Raw genomic sequence first — 23,634 nt, 5'->3', positions numbered from 1 at the left:
ACTAACTTAGCAAGGAGATGAGGTAAGGCCATCTATCCATAAGATTATGATGAGCCATGGGGTTGAAGCTCTAAAGAGTATATAAAAACAAGCTCATACCTTTTATGTTGCTTTACAAAGTGTTTAGCAATTTTGCAATGAAGCACTTTCATGGCTATCACCCACATTCAATTTGTGGGGGCCATATATTCAATTCTTAGAGATGCTCACTATATTGATGGCTAAAAAGCCATATTTTCCTTGTAAAATAATTACAGTAAAGGAGGGCTTGGAAGTAGTTAAAGAACAATTTGGCTTCTTCACTAGGAAATTGCAAGTCATATAGGGGAAGTTGAAAGTTCTATCTCAGGGAATTCAACCATACATACCACAAATTTTGGATGTCATTGACACAATGAGGGATTGGCAAGAATGGTCTAAATCCTTTAGTGTCATTTTGACTCAAGATGCGATAGTGGAAATTTTTGAAGACATTAGTGATGTTCCTTTTAATAAATTAGTTGACTCATTGTTTAGAGCAAAGACATAAATGAACAAGTTTTCTATTAAGTCTAAAGCTATCATAGATGTTAGATGGACTAGAGCCTCTAAGAACCTAGAAGAGGTTAAAACCATAGAGTGGCCCATGAAGCGAGAGATACATGTATGGGAAGCGATGGGAGAAATAAAGACCATACCAATAGGAAGTAGCAGAGGAATAACTAAGGTTAAAGACAATAAGAGATTAAAAGATAAGATCAGATACACTAAGCACTTCATTAGAAAGGTAAATCTCTCATAAATAGGCCTATCAAATTTTTAAATTTTTGAGGAAGTGAATGACAAAAGAAGACAAAGTGGAGTAAAGTTAAAGTTGCTATAGTAAAGTTCCACTTGCTAACTTTTCAACTACCTTCCTACTTTTGGATCAAGCATAGGTGTTTGTTTTTTATTATCCTTTTTATTTGTCTTGCCTTTATCTTTTCCATTAACATAATGACATGTTTCCTCCTCCCATCTATAGCTTGTTGCAATCATATATAGAGATTTCGAGGATGTAGAGTTGAGGTTGGAAGTTTGTATAATTTGAACAATTTTATGATATTTTATAGTTCATCTAGTTTTTGTGATTATATGAATGTGTATAGTCTTGTATACTTGAGAATATAATGGATATGAATGATCAAAATGCCAAGTTTTGAGTTATATTGTGAGTCTATATCAGTATTGTGTTCAATTTCAAAAATAATAATACAAAAGGAAATTTTGCACATCTGTTTATCAGAATTTTGTCTCCTTCCTTGCATATCTATTATCTTGAGATTGAAATGAGCAATGTTCTTTCAGTTTCATACAATTCAAATAAATTGTACATCTTTTATTGATTTCTTTTAGTTCAAATAACTATGTAATTTCTTTTAGTAAGTGGTAGGGGTTTGGGTATATAAGGAGAATATGATAAGAATGAGATTTAGAGTGCACAAGTAACACATTTAATTGCAATTCAATTGAATAGGTCTAAAGATTGTTGGTTTTACTCTATATAATAATGGATAAGGTATTGATCAATTAAGTTTAGTTTCAAGTTGATGGTTTATACAGTAGCAAAATATATATATCAATCAAAAATCAATTTACCATTTTATGTAATGAAGAACTAAAAGTGTTGGTTGTTACTTATTTTCTTTTACCTTCTCTTTGGTTATAGCTAGCTACTATGATCAAGAAGTTCATAAGAAAATTAACCATTATCTACTATAAGGGATAAGGTTTGAAAGAAGTAATATCATTGAGCAAGTTCTTTTAAGAAGAAGATAAAATAACATATCATCCCTAAGGTTTTTCGACCTTGGCCCTGCAAAGCCTAAAGTGAAGGGAGTTCTAGTGACTCTATTGAAGTTGGTCTACAACTAAGATTTAACCCTACTAAATATAGGATTTTTCTTATCCTTAGGCATGTGATATCTTATGCTTCCTGGTATTAGGTTTAAATCCACCTGATATGTTCCTTACCAAAAAGAACTCCAACAAGATCTATAAAACTATATTTTTGGTTTTTGATTGTTGTCAATTTTTTAATGGGAAAAATGGGCCTTAAAGTCCACAACTTCAATAAAATGTATTTTTGGTTGATGTAGTTGCCACATGGAGAACCACATTAGGAGACTTGAGAAAATCCCTCTTGGATGAGTCACACTTGGCCAAGTACCCATTGATCGAGACTATGTATGGTGAGTCCAACCCCACATGGTCATGTGGGTGCTAGCAGCTCATATAAAGGTGGGATGAAAATTTTCATTTGAAAAAAAATTAATCAAGTAATTCACTTATAATTATTGTTTGGCTAATTAATTGGCACTTTGGGACAAGATAGTGGAACATCAAAATATTTATTTTATTGAGTATTGAACTTATTTATTTGAATATTTCAAACGTAATGGGAAGTTAAATAAAAAATTCAAAGGAAATATAATAAAAAGAGGGATAAAAAATGAAAAGACATACAAAACATTCTTGACAAGTTGTTGAAGATAAAGAGGCACCTATTAATGTTGGAGATGAAGAGGTACCTATTAATGTTGAAGATAATACAAATCAATATTGAGAAGATGTTGATGCCAATAATCAAAATATTTTTTCTTGGCATGGAACATTTGACAAAATTGAATGAAGATTCTCTTTAATCAAGTTTCATCTAAAGACATGGTACCTAATAGCACAATATAATTACAAATTATAGTGTTGTGGGAAGAATGTTTTGAGAATAAATCTTTGATAGGAAAAACACAATTCTTTGCTAAATTATTTAGAAAAAGAGAAATGACACCATTTCTAGAGTCATTGGGTGTCAACAATAAGAAAACCTTAGGAGATCAACTAAAAGAAATAGTACTTAAAGATGTTCTTTATTCATTGAATGTTGTCCAAAGAAAATGTCAAGGAGCTAATTCAGTTGATGCACATAAAGCATTGATGACTATGATTTCTAGTAAGACGTTGACATGTAAAAGAAAAGTTCAAGCAATTTATGGTTTACTAAAAATTTAGAGAAGCATTGTTCAAAGGTATATTCAAAGGAGAAACATTTTAGATGAAAATATTGAAAATAAATGGGTCTATATTTGTAGACTTCCTTAAAAAGATAATTTTTTTGAAGATGTAAGCATATGTGTCATTGAATATTAGACTAGTTTCTCTTCTGTTTCATCTAATAGAAGGGATGTTATATAAAAAAGAGATGAAGAGGCAAGTAGAAAAGTTTCTCATCCAAAACTTTTTTTTTGATACAACACAAAGTGAGTTGTTCAATGCATTCAAACAAGAATTTCCAAATGTGAAAATAGGTCAAAGAAATTTTGTGATGGTGCATCCTTCCTTCATATGTGTAAATAAGGTTTGTGAAACTTTTTGTTTTGAAATCATGTTCTAGATTTGCAATCATATAAAATTTCATGGCAGAAGTTAATAAAGATGTGGTTGTCCCTAGAAGTATGACACAGTTTGTGAAGTGCATTGATGATGGAGATGATTTCAATGTCTAGCATATAAAAGGTGAATGAATTCATTATGGACATTTACAAAAATTTCAATTCAAAATTGAAAATATTGATGTTACAAATTTAATTGTGTGGAAGAGATTTGAATATGAAACATATAAAATAAAGATTGAATAGGAATAAAAAAAATTGTATTGAAGGAGAGTGGATAGTCATACCTTGAGTTTATGACTAGATTCTATACTATGATTATCCACATATTCAACATTTTCATGGAGTGTGATGGAAAGTCAAATAGTTTTGTGAATCTAAAAATTCTTTCCCACCTGGTTGTATTCTTTCAATTGCAGATTTTTCTGAGAACTACACATTTTCCTCTCAATCACAGCTTCAAGCACAATATTTTCATTCTAACCAAGTTGCAATATCTATACAAGTGATTTATAGGCATACATAATTTGATTTTGATGGGGTAGAAAGTACTCAAAATGAGCACATTATCATCAAGAAGGTGCATTTCTATATTAGTGATGATAATTCACATTATATAAAGAGCTATGTGGTTCATTGTTTTGGAATATACCTTGATGATCTTGCACAGCATGGGATAAATTCTTCACAACATTGGATTTGGTTTGACGATTGTGTGGGTAAGTTACAAGGTATGTGCAGGATCATGGTGTACCAAACTATGGCCTTAAGTGGTAGTGAAAACCCAACAAATCAAGGTTATGTCAACTTGACACATAATTTTAAAGTGGTTCTAGACTTTATATCAAAAAGTTGTAAGAAAATAATCTGTAGGAAATTGAATCTAGTTTCTAAAATACAAGGCCTTATCTAGAGAAAAATATATTTGATTGGTCAAAAGTTTGAATTTTAATGCAGTACTACAAAAATTTCAAGGCGAAAATAAAAAGTAGGTGTATGTTTGACCACCTTAATCATAATGAAATGATAATATTTTTAAATATAATTTTAGATATAAAAAGTAGACTCGTGCCTAGATGTGACACATATTTTTGGGAATTTTTATTCCAAATAAATAATTAATTATGAATTTTCTACTCTACTATTTTCAGAATTAAAAAACTCCCATGTCCGACCACCTTAACTAGTTCAAAAAAAATCAAAATTAAGTTTTTTTTTTTTTTCATATACTAGTTGAAGCATAGAATGTGATGCATCTTTTGGATTTCACAAATCTTATACGGTTTGAAAGTTATAGCTATTTTTCAACTAGTATGTCAATCAACACTTTGCAGCTAACTCCATTAGAAAATAAGTAATAATTACTTACTGAACTCGTAATTTGACAAACCTTACATTTATGAAAAGCTAAGAACATTCTCAAGAAACCCTTTTCATTACATCAAATTTTGGTTTAAAAAAATTCATCAGCTACATGCTTGAAGTAAAAAACACATAAGAACATGCAAAAAACACATTTTCAGGATGTTTTAAAGATGACCATATAAGGTTGGTTTCGAAAGATATAGTAGGAATTATAAAGGTATTAATTGTTTTCATTTAGTATCAGGATGGGTGGGAAAAAAGTTGGAATAGATTTTGAAATTTTTTGAGGCATTTCAGAACTACATATTTTTCAGATCGCCACTTTTTGGCACGCCATGATCCTGCCTATACCCTACATTTGCATGATATCTCTAGCTTTTCAAAGATAATTTTAAAAATTATATGTCCTTAGATTTGGAATTTATCCATCAGTTTATACATGTATGTATATACATATTATATTAACAATATTTGTAAATTGCAGGATAATTTAAATCTACAAAAGTGTTTAACTAGTTAGCAATGCAACATACTAGTCACAATGCTAAGTTCATTTGTAACTTTTTTAAAAGTGGACATGGAAAAGGACAACATGATGGAGAAGAAGCATGTGTAAATAATGCACTCTAACAACATGAACTTCAAGGTAGAAAGACATTGGTTTTCATTATTTTAATTTTTAATTCAAATAAAATTGTTTAATGGTGCTAATTTCATTTTGCTAGTCAAAACACAAAATACAAAAAACATTATTTCTGGGAAGTGAAAGGTAAAAAGTCTTGAATTCATTTAGGTAATTTAAAATAAAATTTCTATTTTTTGTGTATTTTAACTTTGTATATATGTAAATTTTGTCTTCTCTATTGTTGATAGATAATTTAATATCATATTGTAATGTACATGCTTTCCAAATATTGATTGTCTAATCCATATAATTGTCAACCCATTGTTAGAATAAGAAGTATGCATCAAGTAATGACTACAACAAAACACAACCCTCCACTTATTCAAGTAAGAGATAAATCATGTCTTTGCGATGATTGCGTTGAAAATGATCTAATGAGTCAATGTGAGAACATTGCAAACATATATGCTTTAGGATGGAATTTGAAAGTGATAGTTAGATATTCTTAGTTTGATAAAGATGATGCAAATTATGAGCATGTTCCTAATATAGTTTGTATAGGTGTGTGTTAGTTTTATTATACATGGATTTGTACATGTATTAGACTTTTCTATGAAAATATAAAATGATTTATCATGCACATTAATGAACTTAAATTAATTTTTATATATATCTAATCTAGAATCATGTGTGCATGTACAAGTGATTTTTTGTTGTGGTTGCTGATCCTAAAATATAGAAGGTGTGGATTACTTTCTTCTTAGATGCAATAAAGAAAAATTTAGGTTGCCAAAGCCAACCCTAAATGCTGATAGATAATCTTATCCAATTGGTTTAGTTGTTATTGAAGGTACACATTATTAGAAAGAAATGATTGACAAAAATGTGTTGATTGATGGAGTTATAAATAGGATAAAAAATACTGAAAGGGGGTAAATTAGAATTTTAAGCGCTTTTATATTTCAACCATTCATTCAAACATTCACCAATAGTCTAGTGTATGTAAAAATTGTAATAGTAAACTTGTTGTAACATTTAAATCTAATCTATCAAATGCATGAAAGTAAATACGTAACACAATATTTGTTACCCAGAAACCCTCCAAAGTGAAGTTAAAATTGAGGTGGGGATGACACCCACAAATTTTCACTACTACAATAATAAAGTTAACCTATTAGGGTTACAATGTTTGATCATAAAATATGTTCTACCCTATGAGGGATCTTCCTTGTTAAAAGTGTTTGAGACTGCTATGGCTCACCTTATTAGAGGATTTAACACTCACAATAAAGTAAGGAATCTATTAGGAGATTTACAAAGATCTGTTAAGAGATTTACCCTAATTCAAGTTGATTAGAATGGATTAGGTACCTAACTCTTAGTATGCTATGTAAGCTAATATTGAGTCTTCTCTTTGTAAATTAATGCTCTCTTTTGATTTGATAAAACTTTTCTTCCCCTTCACTACTCTAATTAGATCACTTTCTTTACTAAGAGATAATATAATAGTTCCTCTAACTTTTGATCTGATCTCAATCCTTCACTTCAACATTTTCATATCATTTCCTTCCTCATACAATATTTTCTCCTTGTATATCCTCACTATGTAATCTAGGTCAAAATCTTCTCTATTCAAAGAGTTATGTAAAGGATATTATAGATGCTTCCATATTTTGCCTCTTTAGCTCAAATATTGATCACAAAACATAGGAATCTATTATCCACATCATAAAAGTGTAAAACTCTTTGTAACAACCTCTACAAATATTAAATATTCCTTCCATATCAGCTTGAAAATGATTTACCTCAAAATTTATATCATTGATAACTTTTATGTATACTCTGCATTGCTCGACACTTACTATTTTCTTATACTCAACATTGATGTTTCTTAGTCTATATTCTACTCAGCATGTACTATGTCACTCATCACTTATATTATTGAACTTTTCGGTAGGTGTTAAGCTCAGATTGTACAGAAAATACTCGGTGACCACACACATACTTATCTACATGACTTGACCTATATAGATTAGCTCAATCGTAGTGATGACTGTCTGACTCTTCCTAGTAAATGACTAAGTGTTTAACACTAATAAACAACAATAGGTAGAGGTACCAAAAATCTTCCCCCTTGACATTAGTGGTAAAAAATTATTTTTTCATGATTACATTATTACAAATACAATTTGATAATAGTACTCCCCCTAAGTCTTGTGACTTATGCCAATAATGACTAATGAATAAAAAATGTAAAAATTAATATTTATCCACATGCTCTTCTTTATAGAAACAAATTCATTTTTCCCTTCAACAAATTTATTTGCCCATTTTTTTTGACCACTTATGTCATGACTGCTAGGGTTGAATGAGTGGAAGAAAACAATATTTGTCAATGAAGTTCTAATGAACTCTAGTGATCATGGATAGTGCATCATCCCATGTGGTTCTTGTTGCCTCAAAATTGTGATTCTACAATTGTAATCATGTAGCTAAGTCAATTAAGCTATCATCCACTGAGAGATTGTGATCTTCTTTGATAAAATCCTAGGCTAATTACATCTCCCTTTTGGATGACCTCTAAATGAGGTATCAACGTCACTTGAATAAAGATCAATTTAGATATCATGTTGTTGTCAACTGTCTGAAGCTCTATCAATGTGCTTTGAGCATTCAATAACTTATTATATTGGTCTATACTAGATGTTGTTGACTATGAAATAATAATTCTATATCTTTGTATCTCAACTTGAGTCTAGTGTATTTATGCCTAGATATCATTTGAGAATCTTGGCACCTCTAACAGAATAATATACAAATATTGCACTTTTTGTATGAGTTCTTTCATAATCTATATACATTCTGGTAATTGGACATTCTTCTTAGTAATTTTTATGGAAACTTATTCCACAACCTTATTCTCAAACCTTCTTGTTGACCAATCCATTGATTTCTAATTGGATTTCATATTACCAACATTGGCTTGTTCAACAATATTAAAAGCTAGGTAATATGTGGGGCTTCATCATAAAAAATTTCCTTAACATCATATAGTACTTGCTTTTGTTTGTACTCTATTCATATTTCTTCTTGCCTTCTCTTTTTTGCCAAAATTTATTGTAACAAAATTGTCTACTCTAATATCAAATTTTCCAAATCTAATTGTAGCATCTCAATTACTTCATCCACACTAACTTCAATATCTGGTGAGGTGTCTTTTATTTCTTTTCCTCTACTAAGTGAAGGAGTCCTGCTGCTAGCCACTACTTTGGGAGTTAGTGATGGAGTTTCACCACTTGGTCATGTTGGTGCATTGTTCTTGTCGATCTCAAATCAATTTTGACAAGTGAGTGTCAACACACTTAAGTCATATACTTAGTTCATGCCAAACTAGTAATACATGCCAAGCACAACATGTAAATATTAGACCATGCCAAGTTGCAAAGAATTCTGATTCACTCATGTTCCAAGTCACTCAAGTGCCAAGTAGATAGACCATGCTGAGTGATTTAGGAACTGAGTAAATAGTGGATGTTCAGTAATGTAGGTCCCAAGTCAAAGTATACTAAATAGTGCATGCCAAGTGTTGGTGTTTTGAAACAAAGATGGTTTCAAATTACCTTGATGAGAACAAGACACATCTAGGGGAATCTAACTCCCATCCTTAACATATCCTTTCAAACACTGGGCCAACTATAAGGCTAGACCCTTCTACTTTAGGCTCTACAAAACAGAGGCAGGTGGACCTTAGATTCATTTTATATGGTACCAATGTTAAACATATTCTTGAATCTATTAACATTAGATTTAACCCATATTTCTCATAATGACTCATGTAATAACATAGATATACAATAGATAAATGTAAGACAATGCAATTCATAATTTGAGTGAGTGCATTCTTTTTCAACTCTTTAACATGAAAAGAAAAAAACATTTGATTAAAAGATTTGTGCAAAATAACCTTCATATCAACTTGCATCTGATTTAGTGATCAATGCCTTATCCATTGCAACATAGAGTCACTACCAACAGGATGACCTAACTTGATTGCCTTACAATTAAGTTTGTGAATTGAAATCCCCAAATTCCATTCTTACTAGTATCTCCTCCAAACACCCAAAAACCCTATCAAATCATTGAATCATTTACATAATTCCTTGAATTAAAAGCAACAATAGATCTAATATACAACTCATCCAAGCTCCCTTAAATAAAATGAACCTTAATTTACAAAATTACAAAGTCAATAGCATATGAAGAATTGGGAGATAGAATAAAAGAACCTAGATAATTCATTGTAAATCCCCTTTTGTATGTATCCTTCAAAGAGTGAATACATTCAACTAGTAATGCTAAATGAAGCTCAAGATATGTCATCAATATCCATTATCTCAAAGAAATAAGACATGAAAATCAAACTAGAAATTTTCACAAGAGTGGATGTGTGGCCTCCATTGCTAGAGCTTTTCTCAATTAGACATGAAGTAAAATCAAAAACAACCTGGTATTACAGCAATGAGAAAACTTCTCCAAAAATTGGAACCCCTAAAATAAATGAGAGAAAGAAAGATATAGAAGAAGATGAATTCCTAGATCTGTTCTTTGTTTGACATGTGCCCACTTGAAATTCCATCCTTTGCAATTGCAAAACCTCTTTCATCTTTCTACCCATTTGATCTGATTGTTGAATCATGACTCCAACTTCAATGCTGAAATTATCATATCTAGAAAATAAAATATTCTCAAATCTGAAATTTAGAGCCAAATTATACTAGAATGGCATAATATCCTCAAAACTAACCCAACAGACCTTTTACCATGTTTTTTATGAGGCTTGTAACTATATTTCCAAAATTTTACTTGTGCAAAAAAAAAAACTTCCGAATTGGAAAGTTCATCTTCTCCTAGTTCCAGTGATATATAATATGCCTATATTCACTTATTGGGACCTCCTAGAATCTTAGCTTGAAAAAATCAGGTCCTACTAGGGACTCAAGACTGCACTTCATTTAAATTTATGCAAGAAAAAATTTATTATTTCCTAAAGTCAAAAATTTAGATTTAAATAAAAATTTATTTAAAATTCTTACATGGGGAGAAAACATTAAAAAAAAAAATCATTTTTCTATCCATGTTCAATTTTTTCCTCTATTTCTCAATCGGAGTTAAACCTTGTTGATGGCCTTGCCATATGTTGTCATGTGATTGGCTCATTTTTTCTTTGTCAACTAACCCCTCCAACTAGGTGCCACATGGCATCATCTCATTTGTCTTCTATTTTACCACATCACTATGCCACCACATTGCTAGCTAGGTAGTCTCCATGTCCCATGGGTAAATTTCTTGCAACTTTTCTTTGGTGACATAGTGACTACCCTTGGATCTGACATGTGGCACGATCTACTACCTTTTGATCTCAAGTTGCCATATCACTTTTTAACTCACCACATGCTGCCACTTGTTAGATTCTGGTTTGTCCTCCTTAGCTTGACATGTCACCACCATAGCACCTGGTTGCCACATTACTATGCCACCTCCATCCAAGCTAGCCCCACAATCTCGCCAAATTTCTATAGTTTTCTAGGAGGTTGCCATGTCACTTACTGGAAAAACCTCCCATTTTATGGTGTTGACATGGAAACCACCAGAATCTAACATGTTTTTTGACGACTTCCTCCTTCACTTTGTTAGTCAAAATTTATCCATCCTCTAGGCTAGTAGGTCCTCCATGTGCCCCACACCATGCATCTCTACCTTTTAAAAGGCTACATCTTTTAAGACACTATGTATTGGAGTGTAGTTGCATTTAAACATTATAAAATGCATACATACAAGCAATGTGGGATTAATGGTTATTCATGATTTTCTCTAGACCAAGTCCCTCTTCCATGGTGTTTTCTCCTTGTTGTTCATTGGTGTTGCCTCCTAAACTATGGCCTTTGCAAGACATTGACACCTATTTCAATGTAATCTCCTCCTCAAACAATACCTTGTCCATCCTTCTCCATACACATCTACCACAATGATGAAGGAGTGCTAAATGGTTTTAACTTCCACCCATTCACCTCCCTTCAAGAACTAAAAACCCCTTGCTTCATCCCCCTTTTATTTCTCACAAATATAGGAAAATTAGCATACAAAACATGGACAAATTGACCATTCACTCTTCACCATTAGGTCAAAACCCTTCAGACTGCACTAAATAGATGGTTACCAAGTTATTTGGTTACACTAACTATCGATGAATCTCATCTAGTACCTCAATAATGCTTCTACAAGCATAACTATATGAGAAATTATACTTGCTCATGTACTTGATTCTTCTGTCATTACATAAGCCTCACAAGAGCAACAACCATTTGCATGTAGACTAGATGCACGAAATCTTGAATGCCCCAAAATGCCATTAGAACTACCATGTAACCTTTGCAAGGCCCAAACCTAGCATTTGAAATGCCATCTACTATGTTGTTGAGGTTTCAAAAGCTGATATCACTTCATAGCAATCTCTGGCCACATGGGGAGAAAATCTCAGACCTTGCCTCAATTGATGCTTTCCTTTCTGCTATGTTATTGTCTTTTGCATTTACAATGATGCATTTTTTTGCCTTCTCCATGGTGTGCCCCTGATTTTCTTTGGCTTTGGACATCCTTCATCTTTTCCAGGGCTTAAAACACTTTACGCCTCAAGTCTTTTATCTCCTACAATGTTCCTTGCAAAGATAATGCTTTAATACGAGTCACCCCAATCCATTGTCTTAATGGAGGACTTTGAGGATAATATGAAATTATGTCATTATTGGATCTCCCATAAGGACAACGAGCAAATAATGGACCGTGAGGGGGAGCAAGTTTTCTGTGTGCTCCAAAATAATAAACTTGTTCAAAATGGTAAAGGAGATCTCCATAAATGTTTGCAATGTAGATATGAAGGATTTATAGTTTGAGCTAAGGAATTTTATATCAATTGCTACTTCTTTTTACCTTCTCTCCTTAATAGCTTTCTAAAATCCTCCACATGTAGTGACTTGTCTATACAATGAAAGAAAGTCTAAGTCTGTGCCATGTATATTAGGTACTCCTTTCTAAGTGACTTCCAATCCCTCCTCCCTTTGGCTCCCCAAGCACTTTTTTTGTTTTTAAACATGGACTCCATTAAGACTAAGTTGCCTTTCCAATTCAACAATTCTTATGGCCCCTACTTGCATGAAAAGCCATATCTTGATCATTTTACTCCACCTTCTTTGAATAATCAGAAGTTTGGATTTCTAAAATCTCAACAAATCACACATTGAGAATGGATCTTGTTTATATAGAATAGAAACACCCTTATGATCTCAAATCAGCCCATCAATCTATAGCAATCAGTTGGTCCCCAAAATGGGTCCAACTAAACAATTTTCGATAAACATTTTAAACTAATCCATTAGTCATCTGGTGCTGGTTTGATCAAAATTCAATGACTGTCGCACCTTTAAAAATTGATATTCAACCTTTCCTACAAACTGCTAGTTTCATGCCAAGAGGTCCTTTGACCAGCTTTAAAAATTGATCCAAATAGTTGACCGGGCTTTGAAATCAAACACATTGATTCTTTTTTCCACACACTCTTATCCTATTAAATATCATCTCATGATGAATTCTCAATCAAAAGATGTTGATTGTCAAAGTTTCCCTCTCAGAAGTGCCTCAAAGAAAACATGTCAAAAAAGCATAAAACATGTTCGAATTTGGCTTTGAAAACTAGGTAAACTGATACTTGGGGAAACAACAACTAGATCATTGGTTCACTATCACAAGGAGAGTATAAATCTATGATTCAGGCTCATGATGAATAACTAGGTGAATCTGGCAAGTGGTCAAAGTAGGCTTCTCAAATTTACAAATTGGAAACAATGGTAGAAAAATAGTTTTTGCAAAAGGAATGGACCTGGAAAAGTGTGTAAATAGATTCATCAAGATTTGAAAATTGACACACTTAAAGTATTTTTAGAGGAAAACATAGTGGTGCAATCCATTTGATCTCACCTATCAAAAATCTTGAGTTATAACATCCCAAATAGGGCTACAAAAAAATATGTCATTCTTGACAATAGTAAAAGGTTACAAATTGTATTTGGAATCACATTTGAAAAATAAGCAATTGGATTTTTCATAAGCTCAAAAGTGAAACATAGCAAGTCTCTGACCTCTAGAATGCAATGCAAAAAGAATTTTAGTATTTTGGTCAAGTGGCCAAAAGTTATAACAAGTGAAACAGGGCTTCCCAAAATTTAGAACAATTCACATTACCATGACATCAATAAAAAACCAACTTTGAGGGATTCAAAACCTAGTCAAATAGATTCAAAATGACTCAAAATTTGAAACACAGGATTTTTGGTATGGACACTAAACACTCCCAATGTGGTGAGTCATGAAACATTACTAGGTGTGAGATATTCAATTGCAAACATATCCTCCTATCACTATTTGACACCTGGGCAAAAATGTAATTTTGGGAATTGCTCAAAATGGGACTTCACAGAATGGCTTGGAATGGAAATTTATCTTCATGGAAATAGTTGATATAATGAATGTAAGGTGTTAGAAACATTAAACAACTCTTAAGCCTCAAATGGATAGTCGAGTAAAAATTCCTAAGGGCTTAATTTTTTCAATGGTACTCAAAATCAGGGTTTCAATTTTGAGTCCCAATAGTGGCTCTATTAGGGGATGCATGTCCCTTGTGAGAATGGAAAGGATTTAGATATCTAGAAGAAGTAGACCATACACTTGATAGCAAAAACTTTTCTTGCACAACTTTATTGAAAGAAAGAAAGAACTACTACTATGTACACATGATGGCCTTGGGCCACTAAACTTCAACAAAAACTTTTACCTTTGTCATAAATCTGATTTTCATCTAAACTTTCATGAGGTAAATTGGAAATATTTACTCTATTAGTTTCACCAATCAGAATAGCATCATGAATCAACTCACTTGGCAAAACTGAATTTACATCTTCACTTTCATAACGCACATAAAAACTAGATTCAATCTCAACAACTTGCTCATTATGAAAGTTCTTATCAGCATGCTAAAAAATATTAGACTCCAACTGAAACTCATCTTCATTTAATGAATATTGCATGCTATCAGTCTTGAATATGAAAGCTTCATTCTCAACTTTGGGAAAAAGGTCACACATACCTTGAAATTGTGTATCCTTACGCATAAGCAAAGAGTATTCACATGAGCAATCAGATTTGTACTCACAAACAACATCAATGCCAAAATTTGAAACTAATCCATAATCTTCAAATGGTCCTTTGAAATCATCAAATGGATTACTCATCACATTAGAGTATTCATCGTAAAACTTATTACAAGATGCATGCTGATTTTCAATAAAAAATTTGTCGAACACCTTGTTATCAATCTCATGAGATGCAACATCATCATAATAATCACTATCACATCTCAATGAAGAACAATCTAATATCTTACAATAGTAAGATAATGTATCACAATCAAATTCATCCTCAACTAAATTTGAACATTCCATGTGTTCTTCAAAAAGTGGGTTGACAACTCCATGTAAAGCTCCTTTGTAGGCATTATGACTAGTGATGTGCTAATCTACATCAAGTTCTTCACCATACAATAGATTCATAAAAACTTTTAAATCATTTATAACATCATTGTCCTAGACACTTTCAGCATATGGAGAAGAAAAATCAAAATCTTCACAAGAAGACACACCATTCACTCCATCAATAAAGCATGTAGAATATAAATCAATGTTACTTGCATTGTCTTCATTAAGATGATTCAAATGTCTTGTGAACAAATTATCTTTAGGTGTTGATACATTAACCTCATAATCATTTTTATACTATTGGTTACTATTGCATATATCTTCAAGACATTCATCTACACAATTAGGTAATCCATTCTTATAAATAATCTCATTGTCTTCATATTGTGCGGACAAATCTACTCCACAACTTTCAACCTCAAGTTGACTTGTATAACTCTGAAATGGAACTTCACTTTGAGATTTAGAAAAAGAACTCATACCTCTACTAGCATAAGAGTACTTACTTCTGTCATTGCTTTCTTCTTCCAAATTTTCATTTGATTCACATGCCAATATCCTCTTCTTGACTTGAGCAACAAATCTCATCATTATCTTCACATGATGCTTCTTCATAATATGTCAAATCAGCAACTTCACCTTCATCACTTGATACATAAATTTTAGCTTCTTCATCTTCATACTGAGATGAACATCTTGTAAATTCATGATCAGTTATGTTCTCAACATAATGCAAATCATCAATACGAGAAGAAACAATTGAATTTATACCTTACATATCTAACTGATCAAGTGAACTAACTCTATCATCTACTATTGTGATATTGCAAAAATGTGCACTATTTTCAGCCAGAACATACTTAGCTTCTTTTTGCAACAAAGAAACTTCATCTTCACATGTTTTTAATTGATTTTACAATGATAGTAGTAACTATTTTCTGATCTAAAATAAAACACTCTTTGTGACATTGATTCTTCCTTTGAACTTCATCTTGCCAGCAAACATTCTTAGAGAAGTGACTCCTAGTTAATCCATACTTTATGTTGTTTTCAATCTCTATTGTTGTCATGAATTCCTGATGCAAAGTCTTAGGTTCTTTATCTCTCAATAGATAACTCATATTTTTACCAAATTCATCAAGATAAACCACTAAACACATTTGATCATTTGGCTTACACTTTTCAGGAATCTCATTAAAAAACCTTTGCAAATTTGATATTAAATTCAGGAATTAATTCATCACTCTTGATTTGAATCTTCAAAAACTTATCGAAATAATTAGAGATGCTTACTATTTCCCCGAATTGCTTCATGAAGGCTGAAATTAATTCATCCCAAGATGAAATAGAACATTCTAGTAGAAAGGAAAACCAATCCCTAGTATCATCTTCTAAAGTTTGGACAAACAACTTCATATGAACATCTTCATGAACAATTTTGAAATCACCAATCAAATCACTAAATATTTGAGCATGATGAGTTCCTGAATTTTCATGTTTCCCACTAAACTTATGCAAATATTTTTTGAGATTATATGGTACAAAGATTGGGAAACCATGAATGCCATAAAAATTTAATGCCATATATCTCTTGGAAGAAATAGATCTACAAGTTTTATCCATGGACCACATACCAGGTGAAAAGAAATTTTCCATTTCTAACAAACTTAAGACTTGTTCACCAAGGTTACTTTTAGAATTTATTACTTGCAGTAGATTTGAAAATACTTTCTACCAATTTCAACTGCAAACATACTTCAAAATATGAAAATACTTGCTAAATCTATTCTTCACAAAGTATGCTAAGATAAATCAAACCATTCTCCTATTTAGTGCTAAAAATACCACTTGATGGAGAACACATGTATACCACTTTATTTTATGACAAGAACAACTTCATGAAAAAAAAAAATACCTCAAGTGTTGATGCTGAAAACATTGATTTGTTGATTGGCATAGGTGCTGATTTTAGTTCTTCACACCACTGATCAAATCCTTTTAGAGCTGCCATCTTATTTAGGAGAACAAAATTAAATCATGCTATGATCATTTTAACATTTAAATTTCTTATGATAATAGATCACATACAACACTTCAAAACTTTATCAGTCAAGAACTCATATATTCTCCCTTCTTTCTTACACCTTTTTATAATTTTTAGTTCTACATAACCAAGCTAAAAACTCTTGAAAATAGTTATATAAAACCAATTTGCATTGGCACAAAGATCCTTTAGAGATTCGACACTCACAATTGTGAGAAATATTTAAAACATGATTCATGACATGACGAATCTGAATTGAACTTTCAACTTATAGAACTTTGCAAATCGTCAAACACTTAGAAGAGAGGAACCATTTTAAAACAATTTTGACTCTACATTTATAACAGCACTTTGAAAACCAATACTGGCTAAATTGATTGATAATAAAACCTAGTAGCAACATAATCTACATTCAATCCTTCAAAGTTGCTATTGTCCATGCATACAGCTTAATTTGGGAACACAAAACCTTGCATACAAAATTGAATATGCAAAATATATTAGAGGTTTCGAGCTCCATAATTTAGTCATTTACAACCTTATCTCCCTACTAGAGTCACCATTTTGTTGATGACTTAGATTGGAAAAACTATATTGAAAAATAGGACTGAAGTATTCAATTAACACCGGAGATTCTTGTCCTTTTAACAAGATGTATTGCCATCTTATCTCCCCAGTAGAGTCACCATTTTTTGTGTGTTTTGAAACAAAGATGGTTTCAAATTACCTCGATGAGAATAAGACACATCTAGGGGCAACTAATTCCCATTCTTAACATATGCTTTCAAACACCAGGCCAACTATAAGGCTAGACCCTGTTGGCATTATGATACATTTTTGTCATTAGTTACAACACTTATTGGATTCTGAATGCTTACCGAGTTCTCACCGGACATTCCTTTGTAAGCCAAGCTTTACCTAGTTCTCAGTGTTTACCGAGTAATCAAGGTGAACAAAGAAGTCAGTGTTTACCGAGTAATCAAGATGAACAAAGAAGTCAGTGTTTACCGAATGATCAAGGTGAACAAAGAAGTCAGTGTTTACCGAGTAATCAAGGTGAACAAAGTAGCCAGTGTTTACCGAGTAATCGAGGTGAACAAAGCAGTCAGTGTTTACCGAGTGTTCAAGGAAAAGAAAGGAATCAGTTTTACCGAGTGAAGATGTACTTAGTATTGACTGAGAACTTTGTGATAATCGAGCTCCTGAGGTTATCAAGGAAATTAATTTTACAGAGCTCAGACGGTTATAAAGGAAACCAACTATCACCGAGTCACAAGGTTCTATCAAGTGTTTCCTTTGATCACCGAGCTACAGTTCAGATAGAAGTGTTTACCAAGTGACATCTCTTCTACTGAGTCTTCAGTGGTTACCGAGTTCAAAACTACTCGAAGTGTTTAGTATGGATCGTGCCTTCACTTCTACCGAGTGCATGACAATGCCGAGTAACGCAGTGGACACCGAGTATCAGAAGGACACCGAGTCAGTTCAGTGAACCCGAGTTTTTACCTTGGGCCGACATTGTATAGAGATTTGCACTTGTTGTTTTGGCCGACCTTGCATGCATTGTTTATTTGGATGGTATATATATGCAATCATTCAAATGTAATGAAAACGAATGAACAAAATGAATGAATGAAAGTGTGAAAGTGTGAAAGTGTGAAAGTGTGAAAGAAATACATGCTTGCGAAAGTATGTGTGCTGAGTTGTGAAGATATTCAGCAAGGTCGAGTTTTGGAGCAAAAAAGTTTTATTTATCACATCAAGGTGAATCAGAGCATAGCGGATCTTATCAGCAATCAGTTGTAATTAGATCCACTGTTTCATTCTAACAGGTGAATCAGTTTTTGTAAATCCTTTAACAAGGTAGACTTAATAGTCTTTTGTAAATCTCCTAACAGAGTGCATACTTTATTGTATGTTTGTAAATCCTCTAACAAGGTGGATCTAGCAATCCTTTGTGCTCCTAACAGGGCAGATCACCAGAAGTGGTCATTGTAAGCCTTAACCGGCCAACTTCATACTGCAGTAACGAAGCTGTGTGGGTTTCATCCCCACCCCAATTTTACTTTCTATTTGGAAGGTTTCTGGGTCACCAAATCTGTGTGTTCAAGTAATGCAAATAATTTTGTTTCATGCTTACAGTAGGTTACTTGGATGAATGGTGAATATATCAGTATGCAGTTTTATTGTTGAAATTTTAGAAGTTACTGATTCACCCCTCCCCTCTCAGTAACTTGTCATATCTTGAATATTTCCAACAGACCCTTCTTCTACATTAGCCTCTACAAAACCTAGCTAGGTGGACCTCAGATTCATTTTATATGGCACCAGTGCTAAACATATTCTTGAATCTATTAACAATAGATTTAACCCTTATTTCTCATAATGAATCATGCAATAACATAGATTTGCAATAGCTAAATGTATGAAATGTAATTCATAAGCTAAGTGAGGACATTTTATTTTAGCTCTTCAACATGAAAAGGGAAAAAAATTTGTGCGAAATATTTGTGCAAAATAATCTTCATATCAGCTTGCATCTAGTTTAATGATCAATGCCTTATCCATTGCAACATAGAGTCACTAGTAGCAGGATGATCTAAGTTGATTGCCTTACAATTAAATTTGTCAACTGAAATCCCCAAATTCCATTCTTACTAGTATCCCCTCCAAACACCCAAAAACCCTATCAAATCATTGAACCATTTACTTAATTCCTTGAATTAAAAGCAACAAAAAATCTGATATACAACTAATACAAGGTTCCTTAAATCAAATGAATGTTATTCACTCAATTACAAAGTCAATAGCATATGAAGAATAGGAGACAGAATAAAAGAACATTGATAATTCATTGTTAATCCCCTTTTGTATTTATCATTGAAAGATTGAATACATTCAACTCATAATACTAAATGAAGCTTAAGATATGTCATATGATCTATCATCAATATCCATTATCTCAAAGAAATAAGACATGAAAATGAATCTAGAAATTTACACAAGAGTGGATATGTGACCTTCACTGCTAGAGCTCTACTCAATTAGATAGGAAGTAAAACCAACAAGAACCTGGGATCACAAGAATGAGAAAATGTCTCCAAAAACTAGAACCCCTACAATAAATGAGAGAAAGAAAGATATAGAAGAGGATGAATTCTCAGATCTGTTCTATGTCTGACATGTGTCCACTTGAAATTCCATACTTTACAATTACAAAACCTCTTTCATCTTTCTACCCATTTGATTTGATCCTTCAATCATCACTCCAACATCAATCCTAAAATTCATCACATCTAGAAAACATAATATTTTCAAAACTGAAAATTGGGGCCAAATTATACCAGAATGACATAATATCCTCAAAACTAACCCAACAAACCTTTTACCATGTGTTCTTACCAGGCCTGTAAATGTATTTCCAATTTTCACTAATTTCATTGAGAAGGCCCAAATTTTACATTTCTCCCTATAACTTGAATTAGGGACCACCTATGCAAAAACAAACTCTAGAATAAAAAATTTCATCTTCTCTTAGTTCCAGCGATATATAATATGCCTATATTTTCTTATCGAGAGCTCCTAGAATCTCAAGTTGAAAAATTAGCTCATCTTGGGGACTCAAGACTGCACTTCATTTAAATTTATCCAAGAAAATTTCTTATTTCCTAAAGTCAAAACTTTAGATTTAAATAAAAATTTACTTAAAATTCTTGCATGAGGAGGAAACATTAAAAAAATTATTTTCCTATCCATGTTTGATTTTTTCCTCTATTTTTCAATCTAGGTCAAACCTTGTTGACCACCTTGCCATGTGTCATCATGTGTTTGGCTCATTTTTTCTTTGTCAACCAACCCCTCTAACTAGGCACCATGTGGCATTATCTCATTCATCTTCTATTTTGCAACATCTCTGTGCCATGTCATCGCCAACTAGCTAGTTGCCATGTCAAATGGGTAACTTTCTTACAACTTTACTTTGGCAACGTAGTGACTGACCTCAGATTTGACATGTGGCATGATCTGTTGCCTTTTGAAATTAGGTTACCACATCACTTTTTGACTCACCACATGCTACCACTTGTCAAATTCTAGTTCGTCCTCCTCAATCCTATACATCATTGTCATAGCACCTAGTTGCCACATCACCATGCCACCTCCATCCAAGTGAGCCCCACAATCTTACTAGATTTGTATGGTTTTCTAGGAGGTTGCCATGTCGCTTGCTAGTGAAACCTCCCTTTTTTTGGTGGTGACATGGTGACTATCAGAATCTAAGATGTTCTTTGGAAACTTCCTCACTTTCTCTATCTATCAAAATGTATCTATCCTCTGTGCCAACTGGCCATCGACATGCCCCACACCATGCAACTTTTCCTTTTAAAAGGTTACATCTTTTAAGACACCATGTATTAGAGTGTAGTTTTATTTAAACATTATAAAATGCATACATATAAGCAATGTGTGATTAATGGTTATTCATGATTTTCCATGGACCAAATCCCTCTTTCATGGATTCTACTCCTCGCTATTCCCTGGTGTTGCCTCCTAAACTACAACCTTTACAAGACATTGCCCCATGTTTCAACATAATCTCCTCTTAAAACACTACCTTGTTCATCCTTCTCCATACACATCTACCACAACAATGAAGGAGTCCTAAATGGGTTTAACATCCACCCATTCGCCTCCCTTTAAGAACTAAAAAAACCCTACTTCATTCCCCTTTCCTTTGTCACAAATCAAGGAAAATTATCATACAAAACATGGAAAATTTGACCATTCACTCTTCATCATTAGGTCAAAACCCCATAGACCATACTAAATAGATGGTTAACAAGTTATTTAGTTACACTAATTGTCAATCAATCTCATCGAGTACCTTAAATAATGCTTCTACAAGCATAACTATACAAGAAATGCTTGCCTATGTACTTGATTCTTCTGTCATCACATAAGCCTCATAAGAGCAATGACCATCTACATGTAGACCAAATGCACAAAATCTTGAATGCCCCAAAATGCCATTAGAACTACCATGTAACCTTTGTAAGGCCCAAACCTAGGATCTAAAATACCACTCCTCTGCCATTAAGGTTTCAAAAGCCGACATCACTTCTTGGCAATCTCTAGCCATGCAGGGAGAAAACTTTAGACCTTGCCTCAATCGATGCTTTCCTTTCTACTATGTCATTGTCTTTTGTGTTTACAATGATGCATTGCTATGGCTTCTCCATGGTTGGCCCCTATTTTTCTTTGGCTTTGAATGACCTTCATCTTTGTCAGGGCTTAAAACACTTCACACCTCAAGTCTTCTTTCTCTTGCAATGTTCCTTGCAAAGCTAATGCTTTAATATGAGTCATCCCAATTCATTGAATTAATGGAGGACTTTGATTTTGAGTCCCAACACTTAGCATTAGGTATTTTACATGCCAAGTAACATAGTTTTGACATATTTATTTGTAATGGCACAAACAACTATGTAAACCATTTTTGAGCTGACTTAAAGATATTTTAGAGATAAGGACGAATCTCTATTTGGATTTCCTATGCAATTACATGCAACCAATTATAAAATGGATGAATCTTAGCCATAGATTCATACCTAACACTAAGCCACCAAATTTTTCTTAAGGAGGATGAAGCCCTAAACTCTTTATGAAAAAAAGGATAGTGAACTGAATGGTATGGAGAGTTGGAGTGAAAAAGTTAGTTTGTAAAGCATTCAAGGTGACTTACAAGAAAGAGTGAATTGAAAAATCAGTTAGAGAAGAATAGAGGATAGAGAAAAGGATACAACATTGAGACATCTGATCGAGAAGGATCAATTAGACATTGCTTAAATGTGATATGTTATTAGGCAAGCAAATGCCAATCGCAAGATCTGTGCTCAGACATTTTGATAGGTGATTTCAGTAGAGTAGTCCTAATAGGATATATGAAATCCTTTAATAGGGTGCTTACTTATTTGTAAGTTGGATTTATCTAACAAGGCACACTTCTAACAGGGTGTTAAAATCCTCTAACAAAGTGAGACCTAATAGTCTTTGTAAGCCTTTAATAGGGTAGACCTTTCACATGGTAGGTCATGTTTCATGGTCAAAATATTGTAACCTTTATTAGATACACTTTATTACTATAGTAGTTAATATTTGTGAGTGTCATCTCCACCCCAATTTTACCATCTCACTTGGAGGGTTTCTGGGTAATCATATCTAGTGTTATGTGTGTGAATGCTTACATGGTAATATGTTTTAGATGCATATGCTTTACATGTTATTTTATCTTAGTTTTTAATGCATGTGATGAATGAATGGTGAAATTTTTATGGGACCAAGTTTGAACTACTAATTCACCCCCCTTCTCAAAAGTTCACCTTTCTTGTTGTAATTCCAACAATTGGTATCAGAGTTGAGTTCTCAAAAGAAGAAGCTTTGCATCTTTGAGGAAAATATTTTGAAATGAAAGTTTACAAATTGGGAAAGATTATTGAGAGTCAAGGGATTAACATACAACTCATTCTACATCAATTGGATGAAGCAAGAGAGGAATTAAAGAATTCCTTGAAGAGAAGGAAAGAAATTGCTATTACAGAGAATGACATACAA

This window comes from Cupressus sempervirens, chromosome 6 (genome assembly GCF_028749045.1).
Source record: "Cupressus sempervirens isolate cs-2001-9-10 chromosome 6, ASM2874904v1, whole genome shotgun sequence".
Classification (NCBI taxonomy): domain Eukaryota; kingdom Viridiplantae; phylum Streptophyta; class Pinopsida; order Cupressales; family Cupressaceae; genus Cupressus; species Cupressus sempervirens.
This window is presented reverse-complemented; position numbering follows the sequence as displayed.